Raw genomic sequence first — 12,140 nt, 5'->3', positions numbered from 1 at the left:
GCCATTAAACTCCTCCAGGCTTTCTGGAGTGGGAGTGTGAACAGCCAGAGGTTATAGAAACATAGAAAATAGGTGCAGGAATAGGCCATTCAGCCTTTGAACCTGCACCATCATTCAACATGATCATGGAATTTCAGTATCCCATTCCTGCTTTCTCTCAATGCCCCCGATACCTTTAGCTGCAAGGGTTACATCTAGCTCCCTCTTGAAAATATCTAATGAACTGGCCTCAACAGCTTCCTGGGTGAGAGAATTCCACAGGTTCACAACTCTGAGTGAAGAAATTCTCCCTCATCTCAGTCCTGAATGACTTACCCCTTATTCTTAGACTGTGACCCAACATCGGCAACGTTCTTCCCTCATCTAACCTGTCAAGTCTCATTAGGATTTTATATCTTTCTGCGAGATCCCCCCCCATTCTTCTAAATTCTAGTGAGTACAAGCCCAGTCAATCCTGCTATCCTAGAAGTCAGTCTGGTGAACCTTTGTTGGACTCCCTCAATAGCAAGAATGTCCTTCCTCAGACAAGGAGACAAAAATGTACACAATAGTCAAGGTGTGTGGCCTTACCTAGGCCTTGTATAACTGCAGCTGAAAAATGTGTTGCTGGAAAAGCGCAGCAGGTCAGGCAGCATCTAAGGAGCAGGAGAATCGACGTTTTGGGCATAAGCCCTTCTTCAGGACTTGTTTAACTGCAGCAAGACATCCTTACTCCGATATTCAAATCATCTTGCTATGAAGGCTAGCATGCCATTAGCTTTCCTCATCACCCGCACCAACCTTCAGGGACTGTCCCACTGTGACATCCAGGTCTCATTGCACCTCAACTTTTCCTAAACTGCCACCATTCATATGAAATTCTGACTTTTGCTTTTAGAGATGAAAGTGGATAATCTCATATTTATCCACATTATATTGCATTTGCCAAGTATTTGCCCACTCATCCAATCTGTCCAAGTCACCCTACAGCCTCTGAGGATCCTCCTCACAGCACACACTACCACCCAGCTTAGTGTCATTTCCAAATTTGGAGACATTGCATTCAATTTATTTATCCAAATCGTTAATGTATATTGTGAACAGCTGAGGTCCTAGCTCTGAATAATGTGGCATCTCACTCATCACTGACTGCCACTCTATAAAGGACCCATTTATTCCAACTCTCTGCTTCCTGTGTGCCGATCAGTTCTCTGTCCGATACCATGAGCTTTAATTCTCCTTATAAATCTCTTGCGTGGAACCTTGTCAAAAGCCTTTTGAAAGTCCAGGTACACAACATCTACTAATTCACCCTTGCCCAATCTAATGGTCATACCCTCAAAAGATTCTGGAAGATTTTACAAGCATGATTTCCCCATTGTGAATTCATGCTGACTAGGACTGATTCTGTCACCGCTTTCCAAATGCTCAGTTATTACATCTTTAATAATTGACTCCACCATTTTCCCCACCACCAATGTCAGGCTAACTGGCATACAATTCCACATTTTCTCTCTCCCTCCTATTTTAAAGAGTGGAGCTAGACTAGCTACCTTCCAGTCCATTGGAATGCTGGAAAATAATCACAAATGTATTTGCTATTTCTAGGGCCACTTCCTTGAGTACTTTGGGATGCAGAGCATCAGGCACTGGAGACTTATTGGGTTTTAATCCCATCAATTTCTCAATACATTTCGTGACTAATAAGGATTTCCTTCAGTTCCTCCTTCATGTTTGACCCTTCATCCCCTAGCATTTCCTGAAGGTTATTTGTGTCCTCCTTAGTGAAAACAGATCCAAAGTATTTATTCAATTGTTTTACCATCTCATTGTTGTCCATTATGAATTCACCTAATTCTAACTGCAAGGCACCTACATTTATCTTCACCAGTCTTTTTCCTTTTCACTTATCTTTAAAAGCTTTTGCAGTCCGTTTTTATGTTTTCTACAAGCTTACTTTCATATTCCATTTTCCCCTTCTAAATTAAACCCTCTGTCTTCCTCTGCTGAATTTTAAATTTCTCCCAGTCCTCAGGTTTGCTGATTTTTCTGGCCAATTTATATGACTCCACTTTGGCTTTAATACTATCCCTGATCTCCCTTGTTAGCCATGATTTCACCATCTTCCCTGTTTTACTCTTATTCTTGATAGGGATGTATAGTTGTTGAAGTTGTTACAATTGTTATGGTCCATGTTTGGAACAATGACACATGAAGAAAGAAATGAGCCCTGTAAGCAAATTTCAGGGAATTAGGTAGTAAATTGAAAAGCAGGACTTTAAAGGCAATAATTCCTGGATTACTCCCAGTGCTACACAGAATTGAGTATAGGAATAAAAAGATAGAGTAGATGAATGCATGGCTAGAAGAATAGTACAGGATAGAGGGCTTAGATTACTAAGGCATTGGGGCCATTTTTGGGGGAGGTGAGACCTGGCAAGTTAGATAGCCTACATTTAAGTAAGAACAAAGAACAGTATGGCACAGGAACCGGCCCTTTGGCCCACTAAGACTGCACCGACACATGATGTCTTGCTAAATTAAAAACCTTTTTCCTCTATGAATCCCTCTATGCTCAAATATCTGTCCAGATGCAGCTTAAATGTTACTCTTGTATCCACCTCTGCCACTCCCTCTGGCTGCACATTCCAGGCATTTACTACCACCTATGTAAAAAAAACTTGTCTCTCACATCTTTAAACTTGCTCCCTTTTACCTTAAACCTATGTCCTCATGTAATTTATATTTATACCCTGGAAAAAAGACTCTGGCCATCCATGCTTCTCGTAATTTTGTAAACTTCTGTCAGATCTCACCTCATCCTTCAATGTTCAAATGAAAACAACCCAAGTTTGTACAATTTCTCCTAATACCCTCTGAATCAGGTAACACCTGGTACATCAGGTAACATCTGTAGATATTTTCTGTACCCTCTCCAAAGCCTTCATATCCTTCTGGTAGTGTGGTGACTGGAACTGTATACAATATTCCAAATGTGCCCTAATGAAAGTTCTATACAGCTGCAACATGACTTGCCAATTTTTATACTCTATGCCCTAATGCCACCTTGACCACCCTTACCCACTTGTGTTGCCACTTTCAGGAAAGTGTGGATCTGTATGCTTAGAGCCTTTTGCATATTGATGCTGTTAAAGGTTCTGCTACTTACTGTATACTTCCCTCCTGCATTTGGTCTTCTCAAATGCATCCATTTACAACTGTCTGGATTAAACTCCATTTGACATTTCTCTGCCTAAGTCTCCAGCCTAGCTGTATGCTATTATATCCTCTGATAACCCTCCTCACTATCTGCAGCTCCCCCAGTCTTTGTGTTGTCCACAAACTTTCTAATCAGGCCATCTACATTCTCCTCTAAATAATTTATATAGGTCATAAACAACAGGACTCCCAGCACTGATCCCTGCAGGACACCATTGGACACAGATCAATCATCAGAAAGTACCCTTAGTCTTCTATGACTAAGACAGTTCTGTATCTATCTTACCAGGTCTGTGCGGATCCCATGTGACTTCACCTTCTGTATCAGTCTGCCATGGGGGACCTTGTGAAAGACCTTGCTAAAGTCCACATAGCCCTGCCCACATAATCATCTTTGTCAGTTCCTCAAAGAGCTCAATGAAGTTTGTGAGGTATGACCTTCCCTGCACAAAGCCATGCTGCCCATCACTAGTAAGTCCATATTTTCTCCAGTAAATTTCCTTCAACTGATGTAAGGCTCACTGGCTTGTAATTTCCTGGATTATCCCTGTTGCTCTTCTTAAACAAAGGAAGAAATTGGCTATTCTCAAGTCCTCTGGGATCTCTCCTGTACCAAAGTAGATACAAACATTTTGTACAAGTCCCCAGCAATTTCCTCACCTGGACAAAACTGGACCAACATCCTCATAAGGAGGTTTGCTAATGCTGTTGAGGCAAGTTTAAACTAACTTGACAGGGGGATTGGATCCTGATAGGTAGCTCAGAGGGAAAGAAGCTGTGATGATGTGAGAAGCTAAAATGCAAGTAAGTCTAGAAGGCAGAGAAAACATGAGTCAAATAAAAAAGTGAGTTCCACAAGGATAAATAGAATGTATTTTAATGCAAGGAGCTGAAGGCACAGGAAAATGAGAGTCTGGTATTGTGGTATGACCAAACTTGTTTGAAAGATGGGCAGGATTGAAATATGGTTATAGAGTATTCAGATAAGATGGACAGGGATGGGGGTGGAACAAAAGTGGGGGGTATTTGCAATATCGATGAAGGATGGAAGGACCATCAAATCAGACCCAACTGGTAGAAATAAAGAACACAAAAAGAGCAAACATTCTCTTGGGTGTGTACTGTAGACTCCCAAACAGTTAAGATTAGATTAGATTAGATTGCTTACAGTGTGGAAACAGGCCCTTCGGCCCAACAAGCCCACACCGCCCCGCAGAAGCGCAACCCACCCATACCCCTACATTTACCCCTTACCTATCACTACGGGCAATTTAGCATGGCCAAGTCACCTGACCTGCACATCTTTGGACTGTGGGAGGAAACCGGAGCACCCGGAGGAAACCCACGCAGACACGGGGAGAACGTGCAAACTCCACACATTCAGTCGCCTGAGGCGGGAATTGAACCCGGATCTCTGGCGCTGTGAGGGAGCAGTGCTAACCACTGTGCCACTGTGCCGCCCACAATACTGACTATAACTCAGTATCAAAAAGTGTGGCGCTGGAAAAGCACAGTAGGTCAGGCAGTATCCAAGGGGCAGGAGATTCAACATTCCTGATGAAGGGCTTATGCCCAAAATGTCGAATCTCCTGCTCCTCGGATACTGCCTGACATGCTATGCTTTTCCAGCGCCACATGTTTCAACTCTGACTCTCCAGCATCTGCAGTCCTCACTTTCTCTTATAACTCAATTGTATTTTGGATAGTGTGGAAAAGGGCAAGCATGGGATGGAATTAAAGTTCTAAATTCAGGGGAAAGGCTAAATTAACTAAGATAATGTAGGATTTGGCCCATGTGGATTGGCAACAGCTACTTACAGATGAAACAGTATCACTATAATGGAAGGTATTCAAGGAGGAAAGAACAAGAGTAATAAGTTTCTGTAAAGGCAAAAGGGGGGACCAAAAAGAGAGAACTTTGGATGTTAAGGGCTCAATGTGCACAGGAATATAAAAAGTGAAGGGGAAAAGTTAAAATTAGGAAAGCCAGGTGAGTGCATGAGAAAGCATTGACAAGGATAAATGTAAAGCTGAAGGGTTTCTTAAATATAAAAAGTAAGAAGTAACAACGGAAAGAGTAACTCCTCTTGTTAGGTACTGCTGAGGTGATCCATATGCGAACTTGGAAGAAGTGGGTATAGCCTTCTTTGAATACCTTGCATCAGTCTTCACTATGGGGAAGGATACATAGGTGTAGGCATCACAGTGGAAGAGTGTGAAGATTCGAAAAAAATAACATAAGGAGAGGAGGTTTATCAGACTTTAATTAGGATAAATCTGCAGGTCATAGAATCTCTACAGTGTGAAAACAGGCCATTTGGTCCAACAACTATACACTGATCCTCCGAAGAGCTTCCCTCCAACCTCTGCATGTTCCATGGCAAATCAACTTAGCCTGCACATTCCTGAACACTAGGCAATTTAGCAAGGCCAATCCACCTTGCACATCTTTGGACTGTGGAAGGAAACCAGAGGACCTGGAAGAAGTTATGCAGACATGGGGATAATGTGCAAATTCCACACACAGTCACCTGAGGCTGGAATTGAACCTGGGTCCCTGTCACTGTGAGGCAGCAGTGCTGACCACTCAGCAGCAGGTCAGGCAGCATCCAAGGAGCAGGAAAATCGACGTTTCAGGCAAAAACCCTTGGTATCAGGACAGGTACAGAAGGTATTTAGGAAGGCATATGAGCTATTTGCTTTTATTAGCTAAGATATAGAATACCATAACAAGGAGGTTATGTTGGAACTGTATAAAATGCTACTTAGGCCGAGCTGGAAATTGGCATGCTGTTCTGGTCACTGAATTGCAAAAAGAATGTGACTATACTCGAGAGATAAAGAGTGGATTTATCAGGATGCTGCCTGAGCTGGAGAGTTTCAGTTATGAGGAAAGATTTAATAAGCTGCGTTTGAGCAGTGAAGATTCAATTCCCTACAGTATGGAAACAGATCCTTCAGCCCAATAAGTCCACACCGATCCTCCGAACAGTAACCCACCCATACCCATTCTCACTATTCTATATTTACCTCTAACTAATGCACGTAACACTATGGGCAATTAAGCATGGCCAATTCACCTAACTTGCACATCTTTGGATTGTGGGAGGAAACTAGAGCACCCGGAAGAAACCTGCGCAGACATGGGGAGAATATGCAAAGTCTGCACAGACAGTTGCCCGAGGCAGGAATCAAACCCAGGTACCTGGTGCTGTGAGGCAGCAGTACTAACCACTGAGCTACCATGCCGCTCTGAAGGTTGAGGTGGAACCTAATAGAGATATATAAGATAAAGGGGCACAGAGAATGTGGATAGGAAGATACTTTTTCCATTAGGAGAGGAGTCAATAACCAGTTGTTACAGATTTAGAAGTAGGAAGACTAAGAGGAGGGTTGGGGAGAAATATTTTCACATCGAGGGTGATAGGAATCTGGAACTCACTGTCTGGATTTGGTTAGATACTCCTGCAACATTTAAGAAGTTCTTAAGTATTCATTTGCATTGCCATCACCTCCTAGGGCATAGCCAAGAACTGGATTTGTGTCATCATATCTTTGTTGACTAGTGCTGACATAATGAGCCGAACAGCCTCCTTATTCACTATGAAAGCCTATGGATAAGTCTGTATGAGAATCTACACAGTAGCCACTGAGAACAGATATGAAATTGTAAGGATTATTCCTCTGATAAACATTACAAACTGCAGCGGAGAGCTCCAGTTTAGAGGATCCTCTCATTTTTGGCGGAACGAACCATAAAATCCGATAGACTGAACCTTGATGGCAAGTTTTATCTTCATCAATACTACCTAATGACCAGCTTATAGGCCTGGATGCATGTACGATAGGCACGTTCAGAAGATGTAAAGACCCAGAGATCCTCCTTTAAAAGGAGAATTGTTCCAGAATTTGTGATTGTAATGATTGCAAAATTGTCACACTTGGTATCGTTGTATCGTAAAACTCCCAGCTGCCCAGGTGAGCAAGTAAATATAGAAATCTGGATGTTGCTGCCAGTGGTAGCCTTCTCCTTCACTTGATACAGTTTTTGTAGAGCTGAAAAATGTGTTGCTGGAAAATCGCAGCAGGTCAGGCAGCATCCAAGGAGCAGGCACAACCTCCTCATTCCTGAAGAAGGGTTTATGCCCAAAACGTCGATTCTCCTGCTCCTTGGATACTGCCTGACCTGCTGCGCTTTTCCAGCAACACATTTTTTAGCTCTGATCTCCAGCATCTGCAGTCCTCACTTTCTCACAGTCTTTATAGATACAATCAACACAGATTCACTGATTTTGCATGGGCTTCAATTTCTTGCTTTTAAAATTAGTGAGAAAGCTAAATAACTAACATCATACTAAGTCATAATCGCTGCTGAGCAATATTTTTGCCCCATAAAAGTTAACTTCATAAATATTTCATTCTGAACATTTCAAAAGCACACAATTTAACAATATATTTAATTTTTCTTTTTAAAGAGAATGAACATTTTTCAGCTGCTCCGATAATTGCATCTCTATAACCCATTCTTTACTTCACTTTCTGGGTAACTATTAAAATATATTATATTCATACTGTTTGTTTCCTGTTTCATTGTATGAGAATTCTTCACTCTGACTGATAAAAGTTCTGATAAACTTCACACTGTAAGGTTCACCACAACGTTTTTGGGAACTTCCTTTTGCTAAGGTGCTTTATTGATGGATGAGGAACAAGTTGAGGCTGGCTACTACATTTCTGAGTTTACTGCTATCTTCAAATTTAGAACTTAAACCCAAAGAATTGAAGTCCATGCCAAATTAGTGAATCTGTGTTGATTGTATTTATGAAGACTGTATCATGTGAAGGAGGAGGCTACCTCTGGCAGCAATGTCCAGATTTCTACATTTAATTGCTCACCTGTAAAGCTGGGAGTTCTACAATGCAATCGTACCAAGTGTAACTTGTATAACCAAAACAACGATTGCTCAAATAATAAACTATGCATACTTTATTTCTCTCAAAGTAATTCACCACCATACTCTCTATACTTTTTGTTCCTTAGCTAACTTTGTATCCGTACTACCATTGCCTTTTAATCCTGTGGACTTCAACTTTGTTAAAAAACTATTATTAAATGCCTTTTGAAATTAATTTCTGCAAGACATTAACTTCATGACTATCATAAACCCTCTGCGTCACTTTAAGGAACAAAATCAAGTTAGTCAAACAAAATTGCCTCGAACAAATCTGCTTGTTGTCAATTATTAACCTATATATTTTAGGAAGACCAGAGGATTGTAGGTAGAACGTCTACAATTTCCATCCTCACTTCCTGCAGCAGCTTAGTATATATTTCATTTGAATTAGGTTAACTTTCTACTTAGGTGACTTTCACCAGCCATTAAGTACATTGTCCTTATTGATTTTTATCCTATTCAGTATTCCTATGGTCTCTGTAAAATTGCAGACATCCTCCTGAAAGAGAGCATATATAAATCATTCATTTAACAGATCAGCTTTGCTGTCTGCTGCCACAAGACATTTTCCTTTTTGATTTATAATTAGCCTCACCCTTTGGTTTACTATTTGCAGGATTACATGAAACTTTTCGGTACCCTTTTACAAATAAATTTATTCTAATATTTTATTTTATTTCATTTTTCAGTTTATGTTACTTTGTACATTCAGTTTTGTTCCATTCAATATTCTAAATTGAACATTAATTAAAAGTAAGCAATCCCTGTTTTGTTTTATGTCTATCTTTATTTATCTAGGAAGTTCAGCTTTGGATGACCTTTCATCTCTAACATGGATCTGAACTGAACTATTCCTCTTTGAAAGCCTTTCACTTATTATTTTATTTGACAGTCTTTGATCTTAATCTACGTAATTTTTAACTCAATGAAAGTAGTTCTCCTCCAGTCAAATATGTTCACATTTGGTTATTTTTTATTCTTTTCTTTATTTTTCTAAAGCCATGCATCCAAATGAACATATCATACGGGATTACTGTTTTATTTATTCTTGCATGGGATGTCGATATAGCTGGCAGGAAAAGCATTTGTTGCCCATTCCTAATGTCCTTGAACTGTGTGGCTTACTAGGTCGTTTCAAAGGAACTTTAATAGTCAACCATATTACTGTTGACCAGATAGTTAAGAATGACAGGTTTCCTTTCACAAAGAACATTAGTGAAGCAGATCTTTTTTTTTAACCACAATCAATGACAGTTGTTTTGCTTACTATTACTGAGAAAAATTTGCAATTCCAGATTTTATTGAGTTTAAATTCCACTAGCTGCTGTGGTGGGAATGGAACCCTGGAGCATTTAACTTTGAGTTTCTGAATGACTAGGCCAGTGAATTAACTTTGCTGAAGTCCCCCACTTCCACCTGTATTTATCTTATATATTTTGTGCTGTAGATTGCACAGAAATGCTTAAACATATTGAACATTCGCACTTCATAATAGCCTTGAGGAAAATATTGTGCAAAACCATCTTGCTGTACAGCATGTACAGCAGCACTTAATATACTAATACCAATGAAACAACAAGTACAAAAATATACGCATGTACAAAAATAATAGGCAAGAACACATCAGTGACCCATTAATTCTTCCCAATATAGTCATGATGCCCAAAGTATCAAGAAAAAGGGCAGAAGGTAGCATAATAGTAATGTCACTGGAGTGCTGCAACAAAGAATGCTCTGGGGACAGGGATTCAACTCTCTTTTAAGTTCATTTGATAAAAAATCTTAAGTATAAAAATCATCTTAGTGACGCTGACCATGTTAACTATCTTCTTTGTAGTAAAAACCCATCTGCTTTTATGCTAATGCTCTTTGGGGAAGGAAATTTGTCATTCTTCCTGGACTGGCCTACATGTGACTCTGGATCCACAACAATGTGGTTGACACGTAACCACTGTCTGAAGTGGCCTGATAAGCCACTTACTCAGCTTGAGAGCAGTAAAGGATGGATAACAAATGCAGGCCTTATTGATGATGTTCTTATCCCACAAAAGAATAAAAAAAGTACAGTGACTCTGGAGAAGTGGAGATATCTGGAAAAATCTTTTTTTCATTGCCCTGAAGTAGTCAAAATCTAGTCTGGGAGATCAACTTGAGGATAGTAGTGTGGTTCTCAGTTAAATTTGAGAACTATCTTTTGATAGTTTATAGAAAGTCAGTGCTCATACATGAGCTAACGGATTGTTGCAAAAGCCCAGACTATACAATTAAAGAACTGAATTGAAGAACATCAAACCCAGTGCTATACATAACAGCTTGCTTTCCCTAATCTATCAAATTGATAAAATTTATGAATAAGAATAAAATTCTACTAAAGTCTACAAATTGTAAATGTAAAGAAATAGGTTTATAAATTTCTGTCTAAGCATTTTTAGAGCTGAGAATCATTCTTATGAAATTCTGAAACTTTCTCATACCCTCAATATTGCCTATTCCATGAAGGAGCCAAAACTAGATGCAATATTTTAAATGTGATATAACAAAGCTTGTACCATGACATATGGGCTTTTTGTTTTATAATGAAAGTTTTATTTGGATGATTTTTAATCTTACTTTCTTTGAATACAGCTACTTTGCATTGATAATGAGCCATAAAGAATTCTGAGCTATGACACAAAGATTTGTTTGTCTCATTTGATTTTAAGTTCTGTTCTACATAAGCTATAAGCATAGAAGCATGCTTGTCCTTTATTCATAACATTGGCAATTAGAAGTAGGCTGATTGAATTGGTTGGGTTGAATTTTTCCTCCTTGGGACAAGAATACGTGACAATTTTTCACATTGACTTTTACACACTAATGTTATAACTGGAGGAGAAAGTGAGGTCTGCAGATGCTGGAGATCAGAGCTGAAAATGTGTTGCTGGAAAAGCGCAGCAGGTCAGGCAGCATCCAGGGAACAGGAGAATCGACGTTTCAGGCATAAGCCCTTCTTCAGGAATGAGGAAAGTTTGTCCAGCAGGCTAAGATAAAAGGTAGGGAGGAGGGACTTGGGGGAGGGGCGTCGGAAATGTGATCGGTGGAAAGAGGTCAAGGTGAGGGTGATAGTTCAGACTGGGGTGGGGGCGGAGAGGTCAGGAAGAAGATTGCAGGTTAGGAAGGCGGTGCTGAATTCGATGGATTTGACTGAGACAAGGTGGGGGGAGGGGAAATGAGGAAACTGGTGAAATCCGAGTTCATCCCTTGTGGTTGGAGGGTTCCTAGGCGGAAGATGAGGCGCTCTTCCTCCAACCGTCGTTTTGTTGTGGTCTGGTGATGGAGGAGTCCAAAGACCTGCATATCCTTGGTGGAGTGGGAGGGGGAGTTGAAGTGCTGAGTCACAGGGTGGCTGGGTTGGTTGGTCCGGGTGTCCCAGAGGTGTTCTCTGAAACGCCCCGACAGGCCGGCTACTTGCGGAGCGTTTCAGAGAACACCTCTGGGACACCCGGACCAACCAACCTAACCACCCTGTGGCTCAACACTTCAACTCCCCCTCCCACTCCACCAAGGATATGCAGGTCTTTGGACTCCTCCATCGCCAGACCACAACAACACGACGGTTGGAGGAAGAGCGCCTCATCTTCCGCCTAGGAACCCTCCAACCACAAGGGATGAACTCGGATTTCACGAGTTTCCTCATTTCGCCTCCCCCCACCTTGTCTCAGTCAAATCCATCGAATTCAGCACCGCCTTCCTAACCTGCAATCTTCTTCCTGACCTCTCTGCCCCCACCCCAGTCTGAACTATCACCCTCACCTTGACCTCTTTCCACCGATCACATTTCCGACGCCCCTCCCCCAAGTCCCTCCTCCCTACCTTTTATCTTAGCCTGCTGGACAATCTTTCCTCATTCCTGAAGAAGGGCTTATGCCCGAAACGTCGATTCTCCTGTTCCCTGGATGCTGCCTGACCTGCTGCGCTTTTCCAGCAACACATTTTCAGCTCAGTAAT

The 12,140-nt window shown here is 41.0% G+C and overlaps 1 protein-coding gene across 6 annotated transcripts in view; it reads left to right on the top strand.

Annotated features, from left to right (window-relative positions):
* LOC122561322 (solute carrier family 28 member 3-like) overlaps positions 1-12,140 on the top strand; it is a 228,942-nt gene that overhangs the window by 78,981 nt on the left and 137,821 nt on the right. The window lies entirely within an intron of this gene.

Source organism: Chiloscyllium plagiosum, unplaced genomic scaffold (genome assembly GCF_037043375.1).
Source record: "Chiloscyllium plagiosum isolate Xiang-an unplaced genomic scaffold, Cpla_swu_hap1 HiC_scaffold_2, whole genome shotgun sequence".
Lineage (NCBI taxonomy): Eukaryota > Metazoa > Chordata > Chondrichthyes > Orectolobiformes > Hemiscylliidae > Chiloscyllium > Chiloscyllium plagiosum.
The sequence above is the reverse complement of the archived record's forward strand: the minus strand, read 5'-3'. Positions and strand labels throughout refer to the sequence as shown.